Here is a 19,838-nt window from a genome sequence, read left to right as displayed (position 1 = left end):
TAGATCATGTCTTCTTATGAATAATTTTGAATTTGCCGAACTGTAGGTGCACTGGACTGCTCCAGAGTTTCCTTTGACATTATTCAGAGCAGCTTTCTAAGTCAAGTGTGTTTTCATTGGTCACATGTGGTGAGTCAAAATGATTCTTCTCTCCATATTCAGTTGCTTGACTTTCAGGACATTTTTTTCTCTCGCAAACTCTGTGCTGTAGACCTTTGGTTCGTATGCAAACATGCATGACCCACTTTACCTATTCGTTGCAGTCTGTTTGTCAGCTCTGCATGCTTGCCCTGTGTGTCACACTCTATACTGACTGTGTTGCGGTAGGGGGTAAAAAGGAAAAAAAAATGTCCTGAAACATCATTAATCATTGATGAGTGTCAAAATTTGATAAACGCTGCTTGCTGAGCAATTTATGAGCTGCACCGTGGCGCTGGTTTGTATAAAGATTGGGTCTGAATTACCATCAAAACACAGGAGACACTCTGATGAATTTGACTACCTTGGAGATTCAGCAAAGTAATAAAAAGGCAAAACATTTCATGGAGGATTTTTAGTGGTGTTTTCCTAAAAGCATTCTGGCATTACAGCCATAGTTCAACCAACATAGGTTCGTTCTGAAAACGTACCACTATATATATTTCTAGAGAGCGCCAAGTCGTCACCTTAGAATTATTAAGGTTCTATCCAACCCAGGCTCATTCTGAAAACGTGCCTCCACGGACGTTTCTGGAGACTGCAAAATATGTCCCGGTGGCAGTTTCTGCAGTTTTTGTTTTCACTAATCCGCCAGAGATCGCTGTGTACGCTTTTTGAGATCTCAAATTTTCCTCGCGAGTGCCATTCGTGCCTGCTGTTCTCGCGTAAACCCACCAGAGGCCGCTGTCAACTCACTTTTTGACAGACTTTCTGACTGAGCGAACGATCGGCTGACCCACCCTCCCCCTTCCCTAAACCCAACCAATTTTATCGATTGACCCGCCCACCCACTTCCCTAAACCCAACCAACACGTTTCAAAAGCAATCCAAAAAAATAAAAGCCCTCGTCTGATTTTTTACCACGTTTTCAGATTTTACCACGTTCTCACTCTGCTATTCACCTGTTTGTTTTATATTTTGGATTCTGTTTTCGTCTTACCTGCTTTCTGGAACCGCTCTAACCCCCTTCGTGGTCAACTCCTCTCTGCATGTCAAATCCGCCGACGTATGTGGTGCGCTAACCGGACAAACTGGTTGCAGCCGGAATGCCGTCCATACGGAGGTAAGCGGTCATCTGGTAAGCGCGAAAAGGAATGGCATCACACCGCCCCGTAGTGTTCGTTTAAAAAAATGAAATGCAGCCATAAGTACTTCCGCCTACGTAATTCGCTGTCTCCAGAAACATCCACAGGGCTACGTTTTCACAATGAGCCTGTGTTGGTTCTATCTGACATTTTTGTCGAAATTGAGTTACTGACATATTCTTATTAATTGACAACTTTTTTACATTATGGGATTTTTTTTTTAATAAGTTGTTTACATTTTAAGACTTTATTTAAAAAACAAATGTACACGCATACTGTTTGCTATTGAAGGCAAAAACTTTGAAGCTCAATATCTCAAAATCATTCAGAACGCAGATGGAACCTTATAATTTCAAGGTGATGAAATATGTCCCAAGAGGTATGTTTTTTTTTTGGTTTTTTTTTTTGCAGTTTTTGTTTTTGCGACTCCACCAGAGGCTGCAGTGTATGCTTTTTGAGATCTCAAATTTCATTCGCGCCTGCTGTTTTCGTGTAAATCCACCAGAGGCTGCTGTCGACTGACTGACTGATCGACTGATCCTCTCTCCACCTTCCCTAAACCCAACCAATTGTGTTTTCAAAAGCACAGATTGACTAGTGCACACCCACTTCACTAAACCCAACCGGAAGTTTTAAAAAGCAATCCAGAAAAAGAAAAGCCCTTGCCTGATTTTTTTTACCACGTTATCGGACTTTACCACATTCTCACCCTGTTATTTACTTGTTTATTTAATTTTTTGGCTTCTGTTTTTGTCTTACCCATTCTTCGCTGGACTCAAACCCCATTGTCATGGTCAACTCCTCTCTGTGTCTCAAGTCCACCGAAGTATATGGCAAGCCACTGGACAAACTGTTAGCAGCGGGAAAGCCATCCGTATGGAGGTAAGCGGTCAGCTGGTGTGCGAAAAAGAAACATCGTCATACTACCCTGTAGCATTCGTTACGTACCTCTGGCTACATAATTCGTGATCTCGAGAAATGTATATAGGTATATATGTATATTTGTATATGTATATTTGCATAAAGATTTGGAACCACTCGTGGGAGAGTAAATGGCGAACTATCACTTTAAACAGATTATGCTCTTGTGTTAATTAAGCAAGGTAACATGCAGGAAAATCCATATATATTTAATTTCACACAATATATTTCATTCCTACTTGCATTGTACACATTTCACCCATTAATTTATTAATTTCCCTTTAGCTTAGTGTCTTATTTATCAGGGAAACACCCATACACACTCAAATTCACACACACATTCATTCACTATGGACAATTTAGCTCATTCAATTCACCTATAGCACATGTCTTTGGACTGTGGGGGAAACCGGACCACCTGGAGGAAACCCACACCAACATGGGGAAGACTCCACACAGAAATACCAGCTGGTCCAGCCGGGACTTGAACCAGCAAACTTTGCTGTGAGGCAACAGTGCTAACCACTGAGCCACCGTGCTGGCGTTGTATACTTTTTATTCTGCAACATTTCCTTTGTTTAGAGAGTTAAAGCAGTGTTTTTTAAATTAGAGCATGGTGCAAACAAGGTTGTGAGTACAACTTCCAGGGCAAGAAAGAACTGAAAAATGTATACCAGTTGCTTTGCATAAATGCACCTACCAAATACATAATGTAAATGCAATTTACATTTTTCAAGGGCAGTTATTTATGAAAAAAAGTTATTTATTCATTTATGTTTAATGCATATGTGCTCTGTTACCATGACAGAACCATGGAGAGACATAAAGAAGCCTGATATAAATATAATGTAGGACAAAAAAAGTGAATCATTCCAATGATGCAATGTTCGCTATTTAAAAAAATGATCTAATTATTAATCAAACATTATTTTGGATGCTTATTTAAATGCTTCATCTAGCAGAAGTAATTTCAACACCTCTAGCTTGATATTGTGGTTTGAATGACTTACTACATTTGAAGTCAGAATTATTATTTTCTTTTTTAAATATTTCCCAAATGATGTGTAACAGAGCCAGGAATTTTTCACAGTATTTCTGATAATATTTTTTCTTCTGAAAAAAGTCTTATTTGTTTTATTTTGGCTAGACTAAAACCAATTTTTTTTTTTTAACCATTTAAAAGGTCAATATTATTAACTCTTTAACATTCTAACTGCCCCACCGAGAGAAAAAACAATGTTGGATTGCATATCTTAACTCCTAATATCGCTAGTTAACACACTTAATGCATTCCTTTTTCAACACATCCCATAATTTCTAAAATATCAACCTCTACCAAATGGTAGATATGTCGATTTATGGTAAGTACCGGAGTTAATAAATATAGTATGAAAAATCTGACAATATGAAGTGGAAGAGCATTTTTTTAATAAAACAAATTAAAATAAAACATTTTTGAATACTAAATCATTTTATTTTTTGAGGTGTGCCATAAAATATTTCAGATTCTCATTTAACATGCTTTCTTTGGTTTTCTGCAACAGGATTAGGTTTGTTTGCTTTTTTTAGTAAACCAACAATGCTATGTGTGTAAATCATTATTTAAAACAGTCATTCTTTAAATGACTTCAACATTCATTATTTAAAACATTCAAAATATGGTCAACCATTTGGCAGAGTGGAAAGTTAAAGATTAAACAACATTGTTTTTAGTATTGTCTAGAACAAACCATCGTTATACAAAATTAATGAATGAATGAACGTGTGATTGGACATGCGGTCAAACTACACCAAAATATTTAACCTTAAATTTACAGTAAAATACTGGCTAATAATTGCATTAATTTCACAGTAAGGTACTGTGTGTAAATTCACAGTAAAGGACCCTCACTGATTGGAGGTTGAGTGCCCCCTGCTGGCCTCACTAACACCATTTCCGGCAGCAACCTAGCTTTCTCGTGTGTTTTCCCTCAGCCCTGCTTAGCTTCAGTGGGCGACCATGTGAGAGTTACAGAGAGATAGCTTCCAGCCAATATGAAGTACTCTGTTATGAACTTCTGTGAATTGTTCAAATGAATCAAACTGAATCTTTAGATCTTTCAGATTTCACTCATTCATTTTCTCTTCGGCTTAGTCCCTTTATTAATCTTGGGTTGCCACAGTGGAATGAACTGCCAACTTATCTAGTATATGTTTTATGCAGCGGATGCCCTTCCAGCCGCAATCCAACACTGGGAAACCAACAAAATCTCACTGCAATTCGTAACTTTTTGATTTCGTGGTTAATTCGTAAAATTTTGTACGATTTGCTCATCCCCCAATGACAGCTGGGTTTAGGGTGGGGTTAGGTGCCACGCCTCCTTTTTAAAATCGTACAATTTCGTATGACTGAACTCGTACAAATTAGCCACTAATCTAAACTAAATCATTTTATTTTATAAGTCTGCCATAAAATATTTCAGATTCTCATTTAACATGCTTTCTTTGGTTTTCTACAACAGGATTAGGTTTGTTTGCTTGTTTTAGTAAACCAACAATGCTATGTGAGTAAATCCTTAGTTAAAACAGTTATTCTTTAAATGACTTTAACATTCATTATTTAAAACATTCAAAATATGGTCAACCATTTGGCAGAGCAGGCAGTTAAAGGTTAAGCAACATTGTTTTTAGTATTGTCTAGAACAAACCATCGTTATACAAAATGAATGAACATGTGATTGGACATGGGGTCAAACTACAGAAAAATATTTAACCTTAAATTTACAGTAAAATACTGGCTAATAATTGCATTACTTTCACAGTAAGGTACTGTGTGTAAATTCACAGTAAATTACTGTGAGGTACTTTATAATATTAATAATTCTGTAAATATTTCTAAATATCAATAAAATGTCTGTAACTAGCATAAAAGTTAATGTGTATTAATTTCTAAGTTGAATAAAATATTAATAGTGTTTGAATTCCTATAACTAACGTGCAAATGATATAGCCATTTTTACATTAATTTGCTGTAATCACGATGCCTTCCTTAATTTCACAATAAAATTCTGAATACGTAAAATTTAACAGTTAAATCCTGTATAATGACACTAATGTAATCTACTGTGAAAAATTACAATAACAGGTTGTGAAATTATGGGAATTTATTACAGTGTTTGTACAGTACTACGGTAGTTAACCACATTTCTGTCCAGGGAGATGAATGAAAAAACAAGAATGCTCAAGGCCAACAGCCTCTTTGAGTTGCTTTCTTGCTGACCTCTGCTACACTAGTTGAGCAGTTTTAAGATCCTTCAGGAATTCATTATTGAGCACTTTCATTGCACATATTGATTGATTCATTAACACAGCAACAGTAAACATGGCTAATGAGCTAAATCTGTGCTGCATGCAATATACAGCCAGGAGCTTCTCATCATACTGTTATTCTTTTTGATACTGAATTAGGTAAACTGTAATTGTCTGTACCTGCAGTTCAGTAGTGTTGATGATATGCATTTGCCTTAAAGAGCTGCTTAATCACTGACAAACAACAAAAACGAAATGTAAACATTTTTTTCCTACATAAGATTGGATTAAATAAACATCAGCCTCATCCAGCATTTATATAAAGCATAACAACTGAAGTATTTTTATATAATTCCTTACATTTTATAGGGATCACTTTTCTGGACATTTTTGGGGGGAATCTCCTCATCTACCACCAGTGTGTAGCATCCACCTGGATAATGTGACGACAGCCATATTGAGCCAGACTGCACACCACACACCAGCTGATTGATGGAGAGGAGAAAGAGTGATGAAGCCAATTATGATATTGGGATGGTTAGAACGCCATGATGGACAGAGGCCAGTGGGCAAATATGGTCAGGATGCCAGGGTTAAACCCCTACTCTTTTTCGGAGGACATCCTGGGATTTTTAACGACCACAGAGAGTCAGGTCCTCAGTTTAACATCTCATTTGAAAGAGCGCTCACTGATCAGTATAGAGTCCCCATCGATATACTGGAGTGTTTGGACCCTCACAGATCAGAGGTTGAGTGCCCCCTTCTGGCCTCACTAACACCATTTTTGCCAGCAACCTAGCTTTCTCATGTGTTCTCCCTCAGCCCTGCTTAGCTTCAGTAGGCGACCACGTGAGAGTTCCAGAGAGATAGCTTCCAGCCAATATGAAGTACTCTGTTATGAACTTCTGTGAATTGTTCAAATGAATCAAACTGAATCTTTACATTTTTCTGATTTCATTCATTAATTTTCTTTTCGGCTTAGTCCCTTTATTAATCTGGGGTCCCCACAGTGGAATGAACTGCCAACTTATCCAGTATATGTTTTACGCAGGGGATGACCTTCCAGCCGCAATCCAACACTGGGAAACCAACAAAATCTCACTGCAATTCGTAACTTTTTGATTTAGTGGCTAATTCGTGTGATCTAATTCGTAAAATTTAGTACGATTTGCTCATCCCCCAATGACGGTTGGGTTTAGGGGTGGGGTTAGGTGCCACGCCTCCTTTTTAAAATCGTAAAAAATTTAATTCGACTGAACTCGAACAAATTCGTACAAATTAGCCACTAAACTGACAAAATGTAAAATACTTACGTTTTCTCGTGAGATCAGGCTGGGGAAACACATACACACTCCTTCACACACGTACACTACGGCCAATTTAGCTAATTCAATTCACTTATAGAGCATGTTTTTGGACAGTCTCAGCACAGTGACCTTCTTGCTGTGAGGCGATCGTGCTACCCACTGTGCCACCATGACGCCCTTTGCTAAATTAATTTAAGTACATTTCTTTTCTACATAGTGTACCCTATTGACAGAAATACTCAAAATTTCTTGCTAAACATAATTTGGGAAATGTAGCAAATAATTCTGACTTCAACTCTATGTCTATTTCAAGAGGAGTAAGAGTAATATACGGTTTTGAATCCATCAATCACTGTGATTGAAGTGATACAATTTTTAATGATCTTTTATTTTTCGTTCAGAGCACCACAGGTTGTGTTCGGCCTCATTCTGTTCTTATTCTTTACTTTACAAGATCTAAACAGATTTTTTGGGCTTCTCTGTAACCACCTGTGCCTGCAACGGGAATTCAGCACAAGAGATAATAAAAAGCCTTCTGGCTACATTTTATTTCTTGATTCTGAGGAAGGCTTCATATTAAATAAAGCATCCTGTGAGATTTCGCTGCTCGCTTTCTCTGTTCTGCAGTTTGCAGCTTTTGGTAGTCTAGAAATGGGCTGTGCATCTAGGCCAGCATTCGTCACCGGAATTGAGCTTGAATACTTCCTTCTTCTGAGTAACATGAATTACGTTAGCATGAAAAGGCTGAGTGAATGTCTGGTTAGTGCGCATTAATGAAAGTATGGAAGTGTGTATGTGCGTGTGTGTGTGAGAGTGTGTGTGAGATTCCTGCCTGCAGGTTTTTCCGTCTGTAAACCAAAGAGAGGATTAGCTCAGGGATTTTTGTTCTTCGAAATAAAATGTAGGACAAATCGACTTTCATATCCTTGGCTAAATAATCGGTTCCACCTCACTTTCCCCGCGGGATATGAGACAACATGGAGAAATTATATTTACAGCGGAAATACAGCGAGAACATTTGGAGAGGAATTTCATTTTGTGAAGCAAACAAGCAGCAGGATTGTGGAATTAGGAGTTTATCATCAAATAAAATACTATTTTTTTATACACTGTACAGTCAAAATAAAACATTCAGTTGTCAACATAATGTCAACACAGAAAATTATATATATATATATATATATATATATAGGTGGGCATAGATTAATTTCGAAATTAATCTAGATTAACCCAACCCATTTTTTTTTACGCGCGATAAGAGTCTCGCGTTAACGCAGCACGTTTTTTTTTTTAAAAAACAAGAATTCATATGATTGCAATACTCAAACAGTAATCAGAGATACTTTACTTTATAATTATTTGAGCACTTCAGAGAACATACGAATTTGAAACTTTTATGAACTGAATACACATTATGATTTTCATGAATGCATTTTTATAAATAAACAAACAAACAAACAAATATTTAGTTCCACTTTGTGACTAAGGTGAAATGAGTACCCCAAAGCAAAACTTTACTCACAGTTTTCCCACTGTGCCACATGTGGTGTGATTTGTTTCGACAGGTGGAAAATCTTATAATTGGCACTACAAAGGGAAGATGAGATATAAAGCATGTGAATGTAAAAGAGGGAGAGAGAGAGAGAGAGAGAGAGAGAGAGAGAGAGAGAGAGAGAGAGAGAGAGAGAGAGAGAGAGAGAGAGAGAGAGAGAGAGCAGCAAATGAATTATATGTATATATATAAATATATATATTTATTTATTTATTTTAATTTATTTTAATTTTTTTTACAGTAACTGGAATTTGTTCGGAAAAAATGGTTCCATCGTAGTTTATGCACATTTTCTTAGCAAATAAAAAAGTTAATCCTTCACAGTTATGCGCATATGTTTTTCATGCCTATTTCCAAAAGTTATGTGAATCTTGGCATTTCGCCACCTTGCATTTATAAGGTTCTATTTGCGTTCTGAATGAGATATTGAGCTTGAAAGTTTTTCCCTTCCATAGCAAACGGTATGCGTGAAACATAATTTTTTTTAATAAGAAGTCTTAAAATGTAAACAACTTTTTTTTTAAAAAACATCCCATAATGTAAATAAGTTGTCATTAAAGAAGAATATGCCAATAATTAATTTTGACAAAAATGTCAGATAGAACCTTTATAATTCTAAGGTGACGATTTCCATCAACCAATTTTTTATGCGCAAATCCAAAATGCAACATAAAAATAGGTGGGTGGAAACAAGACTTAGACGAGAAATCGCTTCGTCTTTAAAAAGGGAGAGGAGATCAACAGAAACTCTGAGTTTAGAGAGTAAAACCTGCTCCTGACCAGGTTAGGTTCACAGAGTAAGTTACCATGGTAACTGACTCTGAGTAAAAGTTACCTCTCTTTCAGAAACAGGCTTGATTACCCTGCTTTCTTGAGTTTGACAACTTGCCATTTTGAAACGGAAAACCCAGAGTTTCTCTCATTTTAGGGTTAACATAATTTTCACTTAACTTCCTTACTGAAACAAGGCCCTGTTCTTTACATTGTTTACTATGTTACGCAGAAAAACGGCGTCTTTGTAGTAAAACGCAAGTTGATGTCATAGCTTACAGTGTTACAAATAAAATGAGACCACGAACTGAATAAAAAGTCAAAGTTATAGTTAATAAAATCTAAACAAAGCAGTCGAGTGTTTTGACTTTCTGCATATGCTATTTGTGAGCCACTTACTTTCTAGTTTGACTGATGGAGAATTTAGCCAATGGGTGCATGCTCTTTCGAAATAAGGTGACGTTTATTCATCTATTGGACATGTTGTTGGTTTACTGCTCTTTGTGCACACTCACTGGTTCAGTGCGGCTGTCAACAGTTTGAGCTAACAGCAAAATGGTTGCACTGCAAAAAGGAAACAAAGAAAATGAATTGTCAAAAGTTTTACTCTGCTGAAGGAGGTTTGAAAGGGTTAGGGTTGAATAAATAAACTCATATTTAAGGGTGAATTTACGATAAAATTTACGGTAACATTTTTGAGGGTTTGAACTATCCCTTTAACTGCTTTCCCCAAAGCTCCACCTCCCATGATCAAGCAAGAAAGGTTTGATTAAAGAATCCATAATGCAAACCGAATGAACCAGAATCCCGATACACCCAAACAATGAGATGAAAAAAAGTGATGCATACCTGTCATCAGCAAAACAAATGTCCCCTTTGAGTCTCAATCCGTCGCCAGTCCTTTGATCCGTCTTTGTCTGCCATTTAAAGAGGAAGACGAGGAGGAGGAAGAAGAGGTGAAATGAGGACAGTGACATTTTGAAGTGCTTGTTTGTCTTGCCGGATCGGTCCCTAATGATTTGTTTCTTGTTGAAAGGCGATTCTAGTCAATGTCATACACAAACTCTGAAGAGCACAGGCCTCTCAGGAAGAGTTTCAGTGCCCGATCAGATACGGAGCAATCTGACACTCCAGATCGGCTTATGACATTGGGAAATTTGATTGGAGCTCTTTTGTGCGTCTGGATGTTCTCAAATCAGATGACGTAAGTCCGTTTCCTCATAAAAAGAGCTAATGGTGGCTGTAAAAAGTACTGCTGATATGGATTTTAAAAGAGCCAATTCAATCAAAAATGAAAACTGACATCATTCATTTATTCTCACGTTGTTACAAACTTGTATGACTTACTTTTACAGTCTCCGTGATATCAAAATACACTTTTCTTTAGATGTTGGTATTGGTATGTTAGTCTTAAGGATATCTATAAGCTAGTTTGTATAGTCACAATACACATTTAGAAGATGGAAAAGTCCAAAGCTTGTAGTTTGCCACCAGGGGCAGCCCTGTGCATTTGGGGGCCCTAAGCAAAATAATTTTGGGGTCTGACCTTACTCTAAATAGTGGAGTATTGTCTTTGCAAACCGGCCCACAATGACTTTATTGCTTATTAAATGCAATCAATAAAATAGAAAAGTAAAGTCTGATTTTTTCTACTTAATGACTGTCTGAATGACTTGGATATTTTAAAACAGCACTGTTTTTGTCAACTACCAGCTTCAAGAATTAGGAAATAAACTAATAAAGGGACCAGTGATTCCTAATTTGTGTCCTTCTGGAGCGTTAAAAACATATTCTATTATTAATCAAACAGATTGAAGATTCAATAAATGATTCTAGGTTAAGTTTTTTTTTTAAATATATAAATTCCAAAAGAAAAAACCCTGCAATGAATTGACACTGAACAAAAATTAGCCAAAAGTGAAAATGCATTACTTAGTAATAGAATATACATTCTGAACACATAAAAAAAAATTAAAAGTTAATTAAAAATTAAGATTAATGAAAAGATCCATAAATGATAAAATCAAGTAATATAAAGTGAATATGAAAAAATATGAATATAAAAAACATAAGAAAAAGGGAAGCAGCAAATACTGGGTTAATGTTAATACCCACACACAAACTTTACTATTCCCTTCAGTCTCCTTCCCTGTTTGTTACATTTGAGATGCAGGGTCCAGAGCTCATATTAAACTATGATTAATTAAATTAGGGCATAACTTTTATAAACAAGTCTCAGGAAAAATATTACCAGTGTGCAAAATATGTCAGCGAAAGACACTTCAGTATTGCATTTTAGTTAAATGCGTTTTAGACTAAGTTTAAAAAAACGTGTCTGAAAAAACTGAAAAAAAAAATCATAAGTAGACGACGTTTATTAATCTGTAATTGCCTATTTTGGATAAATGCACTACTAGATTATGTCTTTAACATCATAATTAGCACTAAAAGTGATGCTAAAAATGTGCTTGTCTCTTCTCGTCGTCAGTTTTCCCCTCAGTTTTTTATACCTGAAGAATAGCGTTAGATTTGTTTCATTTTCACTGTGTAATATCCAAAATAAATCACGTATATACAGTATAATGAGGCCGGCAATGAAGCAAAGGCTGTTTCTGCACGGATTCACATTCTTGTGGTACCCGTCGGTTCATAGTGATTCTATGCTCTTTGCTTGAACCGCGAGAACACAGAACGCATATGAGAAATGAGATGCTGCGACTGCGAGCTTAAAGTTGATCACATGACCTTCACCAAAACAATTTCAACTTTAATAAAATTAGGATTTTTTTTTCTTCTCAAAGAAAATGTATAAATATTTTATTACTAAAGCACTGTCAATGAAAACAATTTGTAAAATGCAAATACAAACGAATTAAGCAAGGAAACGGCTCACACCACTACTTGGTTGTGGGAGCCCTAAGCAGTCGATTAGTTCGCTTTAAGGGAGGGCCAGCTCTGTTTGCCACTTCTGACCTAATGAATCAAAGATTTGACATGATCTCATGTTTCGGTTTCTCATCAAATCTTCTGACCAATCAAATGCTCACTAGAATATTGACATGTCCCACCCTCTTCCACTCTTCTTTTTAGTTTTTTCAATTGATGTACTTGATCTTAACCAATTTCACTGGCAGAGCTGTGATAAAAATGAAACACTATTGGCTGTTTTTTTAAGGGGGGAGCTATTATATGCCCTGGCCTGTCTTGATGTTTCAGCTGAAATTACATCAAAAATTAAATAAAAAAAATGCACATATCCATGCACTTTATGGGATCTTTAACTGTATCTTAAAAAAATGATTAAAACAAAGCTGACAAATCAAATTCACCCACGGGTAACGGACGAGTTCTCGTAATGGAGTTGACAGGTGGAATTGCTGCGAGAGTTCCTTCTTTGACCTCACACAATTTTACTTGTTAGTCAATCAATAAATACAAAGATTTTGAAGGTTTGTGTATGTATATTTGATTTAGAATTAAATTATGATTAAATTGAGATTGATAAAATTGATCCATGCATCACAACAAAAATATTTTAAATGCATATGTGAAATGTAATCATATATGGAAGACTAAAATAAATAGGGTCACATGTAGCCCATTTCAGAACAGCAGAAACCATTGCTAATTACACCACCGTCATTTCAGATCTATTTGAATGATTCTCTAGCGTAATGTCTAAAGTGATGACAAAACAGGTGATTTTGCTCACATTTTAAGATTATATGGTTGAACGGCATGAATGCCATCAGTCTACAAAGATTTACCAGTATTTTTCTGTTGCAATTGTAAGATCACAATAATTAACCCCCAAAAATCCAAAGCAAAGCAAACACTACCAGATTACTGTGGTATAAATACAGCACTACAACATACGAAAGAGAGAGATCAACTTAATGTCACATACCTGTTTCATTATGATTCGATCATCTGTAGTTTGAAATACAAAAAGAAAATGCTGAGTTTTTCTCCTCTGAGGAATTATAACGCAGTCGCTGTTGCCATTGTGTGGCGAAACCATCTTTTCTCTGCTCAGTATGACAAGCTGATGGATGCTGATATCTGAAATTATAAATGTTTAAAATAGGCTATATCTTTATAAATAAACTATAGCGTTATAAATAGTTGCAATCTGAACAACTAAATTCTCAACTAAAAAAAGCCTCAACAGTACATTATGTTGTCCAACAGCTGCAATATTTGTCAAACTGTAGTAAGTGTATTGATCTGCTGTCACTCTATGTGGGCGGAGTAGTACAGAAGAGTGAAGAGGCTGTAGGAGTTCTGATATTGCAGAATACTGCATGGCTATCAGCCAATCAGATTGGAGAACCAGGCAGAACTGTTGTATAAATAAATAAATAAACAAATATATATATAAATATATATATATATATATAAATATTAAAATACCTTTTAACATGCAATTTCTTTACAAAAAAATCTAGGGCCCATACCTGGAACTGCTTAGGGCCCCCAAATCACTAAGTGGGATGTGAAACAACATCAAAAATAGAAAAAAAAGTCAAAAAATTCAAACCAATCCGATGTCAAAATGATATCAAATTGACATTTTAACATCTAACAGAGCTAACTTAACCTGGAACAACTTTAGCTTATCTGAAAATAATAACGAACCTCATATGTTCATCAGCCAATCAGAATCAAGCCTTCAACAGCTCCATAGCAGAAGCACTGATAATGCCAAGGAATTAACTGATTAACTGTACAGCCCCGTGAAATCAGTCATTACTGAAATGCCACCAGATTGTTTAGATGCCTTCTATATATCTCTGCCACGTCTGTGAACACCAACACATATCATTAAACGGGAACCCACCCAGCGTGTAACGCGCCATGCAGTTTGTAGTTTGCAATTCCATTATTAAGCCTTTTGATCAGAGGCTCTATTGGCACTAATGCATCTGACTATTCACAGGCTCCATTAATCAAATATGTCCTTTGCATAGAAATGTCATTGGCTCGGGGCATTCGTTTTGAGATATTTTTCCACGCTGAATTATTCAAATTATAATCCTGGCCCTTTGAACAAATATGCAGAGGGGAATGTACACGGCTTGATAAAATATTCATGGCGGCTGAAGAAAGTAGGGGAACCGCATTGGTTTCTATGAGGTTTTAATATGCAAACCGCTGGACAGTGTTCAGGAATGTAAGTCATCTGATGCGCTTGTTTATCACGCTGTGCATGAAACAAAATGACTTACATTGCTCTCTGCTGATGTGTGACCTCTGGAAGTGTGCGCCAGTCAGTGTTTATTGGAGCAGACAGTCTATTGGCATTATGCAAATACTCAGCAAACAAATACAGACGCAGCACTTTACCGGGGCATTATCGCTTTGTAAATTGCTCGCGTTAAGAATAAGCGTCATTTCTCCCCAACAAATCACTCTGTTAAAAGAAGTACTTCAAACACAATACATTATTTAGCGAGTGTTAAATAATACAGCCGTGCCTGCCCACTCTTCAAACATATTTCCTCTTTCCTCTCAACATCCCCTGCGGATCTGAGCCGGTAATATTCACAAATGTTATAATAAACCGCCAAATCCCTCTTCGCTGTGAGAGTTTTGGAACAAACCAAGAGTTCGTCAGAGAAAAGTAAATGTGTAAGGAAAAGGGAAAGTTCAAACCGGTCAGCAGATTCTTTGACGCCATCTCGGTGAGAAACAAGAAGAAGCGCTAAGTTTTATACGTTTACTAGATGGTCTGTCACGGTTCGTTGAGGGGAAAAAGGGGCGAGGACTCAAATGCATAAACAGGATGATTTATTAATTAAAATAAAATAAAACAACAACAAAAACCACCCCGAGGGGGAAAACACTAAACTATAACAAACAGAGAAACAAACTTGGTTGGGCTGACAAGACAAGGCTGGAGCTGGAACACGGGGGAAGTATAGACAACATATGATGACGAACTGGCACAGGACAGCAGACATGAGGAGAATATAAGCAGGGTTAAATTAATACACAAACAGATGAACATAATTAACTAATAATGGGTTAACAAGGAGGGTGGGACTAGACAATAGACGGGAGAGCACCTGACACAGAGACAACACAAGCCAGGTGCTCACATTAAACAGAACAAGAACACGCAGCCAATGAGAGAACTCATTAGTTGAGTGTTCTTATGACTGGACAAACACTGAAGCACACAACAAAAGCACGCGACCAATGTAAACACAGAGCCACGTGCTTTGACAACAGACACAAGACACGAGCACACGATAAGTGAACACCTTACCGTGCGCTCACATAAATGCAACGCGCATGTTTCATCTCAGCGTCAACCAAAACCGAAACCAACTAGACGGAGACGCTGAGAATGAAACAAAACACGAAACAAAACACAAACACGAGTACACGGTCCGAGCGCACCTTTGATGACGCGCACCCAGACAATGACAAAACAAGTGCTCTACCCAAGAAAACTCGAGCCGAGCACTAACAGGACAGGACAAGACAGAGCTAGTGTCCGGATTCTGCCACAAAACAAGAATTAACAAGACCAGAGTGGCAGAACCCTGACATGGTCAGGAGCTCATTAGTGGAGCCTGCTTAAGCAAACTTCACTATTATTATCACTCATACTTAGAAACCTATAAATAACAAATAAGTTAATAAATAATAAATAAGTTATGCAATCTGCACCAGACTGTCAATGGAAACGATTACGCCTAGTTCACTTCCTAAGTTTTTTGTTCCCAAAATCCTCCTTAGCGCAAAGCGACTGGTCGCCCTTTTGCGACTGGTCAACTGGGTTCAGCACGAGACCAAAAGAAATGCCTACGGCTGCGGTATGAAGTAGCAGAGAGTATGTGAGAGCCCAATAGTGAAATGAAACAAATTAAATAACATTAATTTACCTCCCTACTAACCCCAAAACATGAAAAAACAAAAGGCACCCACCTCATGTATCTCCATATACATCTCAACAAAGCTGCGGTCACACTAGACCAATCTACACTAGCTCCCTACGCCAACTGTAGCCCTTTAAACTGAACGTCTCCTTCATTTACTATCTCACTTTACATGGTGAACACCCAGCATCTCTAACCTTTTCTCCCAGTGTACTAGCTTTATGTTTCTGTGTGTGTGTTTGCGCAAGACCCTAGAAAAAATGACTTTAATAACTTCCTCCCTTCCCCAGTTTGAAACAGAAATCAAACTTAAAAGGTAACATTTCTACTGAAAGGTAGAAGCAATGCTTGAAGAGAACTCGCCCTTTTAAGGCCAACAGATCTAATCCTGATTTTCACGGCTGCTCAGCATGACTCCTGCTGTCCTGAATGCAGAGCTCATGCCTACCGAATACCAAACGCACAAACAGCGCCTTTCGTGACATTCAGTTGAACGCTGAAAAAAGAGAATAAGGTTAGAAACAGGCTATTTTTTAAATGATTGTTGCTTAAAGGAACAGTTCACTCACAGACAGCATGTCATTGTGTGCTTTTGTTGGTTAGTAAACAAGGAGATATGATGAATCTGCACACTGGAACTTTTATGTACACAGTAAAAAATATCCGTAAATGAGAGGTTTTCCCGTATTTTGTGATTCATGTTTTAATTTTTTCCATTTTTATACATTATGGCACCTTGATCTTTCTTCCAACAACTTTTAACTTTGAAAAGTTTGATAAAGTTTATAATTTTAATAGTTTAAAGTGATATATTGTCTGGGTTGGTGCTGTATATTACGCTACAAACACCTTGTAATAAACTGCCTGTACACTACCTGACAAAAGTCTTGTCGCCTATCCAATTTTTAGGAACAACAAATAATAACTTGACTTCCAGTGGATCATTTGGTATTAGAAGTGGCTTATATGAAAGGCAAATGCCTCTAGATTACGCTTATTTTACCAAAATAAAATATGATCATGCCTTGTTTTTTTAATTATTTGATTAGGACAGTAAGGTCTGACTTTGCTTAGACAAAAAAGTCTTGTCACTTAACAGAAATAATGTCTAGTATAGAATATAAAGTCATGGTGCAGTGAAAAAATAATTAATATTGTGTATGACTCCCATGAGCTTGGAGGACTGCATCCATACATCTCTGCAATGACTCAAATAACTTATTAATAAAATCATCTGGAATGGCAAAGAAAGCGTTCTTGCAGGACTCCCAGAGTTCATCAAGGTTCTTTGAATTCATCTTTATGCCTCCTCTACCATCCAACTACAGACATGCGCAATAATGTTCATGTCTGGTGACTAGGCTAGCCAATCCTGGAGTACCTTCTTTGCTTTCAGGAACTTTGATGTGGAGGCTGAAGTATGAGAAGGAGCGCTATCCTGCTGAAGAATTTGCCCTCTCCTGTGGTTTGTAATGTAATGGGCTGCACAAATGTCTTGATATCTAAGGCTGTTGATGTTGCTATCCACTCTGCAGATTTCTCGTATGCCCCCAAACTGAATGTAACCCCAAAACCATGACTTTTCCTTCACCAAACTTGACTGAGTTCTGTGAGAATATTGGGTCCATGCGGGTTCCAGTAGGTCTTCTGTAGTATTTGTGATGATTGGGATGCTGTTATAAATACAGCATATATACATATGAAAGATATATATATAAAATACTTTTCTAAAATAATATAAATTAAACTATTAAAAACTGCATAAAGTAATCTTTAAAGGCAGCTTAATAATCTTTAAAGGCAGCTGACTATGTAGGCCAGGGGTGCTCAACCACGTTCCTGGAGATCTGCCTTCCTGCAGAGTTCAGAGCTGCAACCTTGATCAAACATACCTGTCTTTAATTATCAAGTACTCTTTCAGATCATATGTCAAAACAGTTTTTATTTTCTTCCTGGTTTTATTATCGAGACACACCATGAGCAAAATTGCCACTATAGATTGTTTACGTTTGCTGTGAGGGATCATTTCAGAATGCGGGATAGTGAAAGTGTCATGATGGTGGATGACCTCAAACTCCGGGGGTGTTTTCTTTCGTGTTTGGCGTGTCTTCATCGTCGTTCAGTCTGACTTTATGAAGGCTGAGATCTTACAATGTGACATGGGAACCATGTTCATGCAGTCTGACATGCTACAATCATTCAGGATTATAAAAATAATAAATAATCGCACAGTGTCAGCCGGCCTTAAGTTGTGTTTAACCAGGGTTGAAGATAAACTCTAAAGGAAGGTAGATCTCCAGGAACAGGGTTGAACACCCTTGATGTAGGCAATACTACTTTTCTACTTGTTCATTCAAATTTAAGAGGCGATATTAGGATCAGGATCATACATGAATATTTTCTCACACAAAGATTACCAATATTTTTGCTTCCCCACTAAATATCCTCCCAAATATAAATAAATATAGCAGGTTAAGGGTTTTTGACACTGTTATTGATGTTTTTCCATCTCCGGTTCAGTTTCGAAGCCTACTGTATGCAAAACAGCTCCACCCTCAATTCAGATTTCTGCTTGATCTGTAACATTTCTGCATTGTTTTATAAAATACTGCTTACTAAGGCAAACATCACAATTGCACAGGCACACAGACAGATGTATAACACCATATGCAATATGAAAGAAATAGTTATCCATCATTTTTGTGTCAAAAAAAGTGTAAAATCATCATTCATTATTCATTTTTCTTTGGCTCAGTCCGTTATTTATCAGGGGTCGTCACAGCGGAATGAACTGCCAACTATTACAGTATATGTTTTACTCAGTGGATGTTCTTCCAGCTGCAACCCAGCACTGGGAAACATCCATACACACTTATTTACACATATTACACATTTACACCTATTACATATTTACACATATACACTACGGTCAGTTTAGTTTATTCAATTTACCTATCCGCTTGTCAAGTGTGACGTTATGCGAAGTGGCTTCCGGGTCCAAGCGCTATATCAAACTATATGGGGAGACTCATCAATTGATAATAATAAACAATTACAAAGCGATTTATTACTTTCGAAAATCATGATTGCAATATACATGTCCCTGCCTATTATCCGATGGCCAGAAAGTGATACATTTTTTATAAATTGTTGTAATTTTGGTATTTGTGATGTAGCAAGCACAGACACTGATGTGTACACTATGATTTTATATAAACTCTATTCACTTTAATCATCTGGGAAACATCCACACACACTCATACATTAGGGTCAATTTTAGCAGACCCAATTCACCTGTACCACATGTCTTTGGACTGTGGAGGAAACCCACGCGAACAGGGGGAGAACATGCAAACTGCACACAGAAATGCCAACTGACCCAGCTGAGGCTCGAACCAGTTACCTTCTTGCTGTGAGGCGAACGTGCTACCCACTCCACCACCACATTGCCATTATTATTATGATTATTATTAATAATATTATTAAATGTCATTTTAAAATATTAAACTTTGACTGCTTTACCAGTTTATCTACTATGATTTTAATCATTTGAAATGTAATAAAATGTTATATGATCCCATGTACATTTTATGCTGAACATTTCAGGAATATACATTTTTTTAACACTAGACACTTGCATCTAATGTTATATTTGTATATAAAGTCACTTTTGTACATTTAATTTCACGTGGAGACCAAAACGGGGCTTGTTTTTTATGTTCTCTATTTTCACCCGGGGATACTCATCCTAAGGCCTCTAGAGATTATCCAGCACCATTGATGCAATCCAAGACCTGTGAAGAAATGATGCCAAGGTATCCATAATCCT

Source organism: Danio aesculapii, chromosome 12 (genome assembly GCF_903798145.1).
Source record: "Danio aesculapii chromosome 12, fDanAes4.1, whole genome shotgun sequence".
In the NCBI taxonomy this organism is placed as follows: domain Eukaryota; kingdom Metazoa; phylum Chordata; class Actinopteri; order Cypriniformes; family Danionidae; genus Danio; species Danio aesculapii.
The sequence above is the reverse complement of the archived record's forward strand: the minus strand, read 5'-3'. Positions refer to the sequence as shown.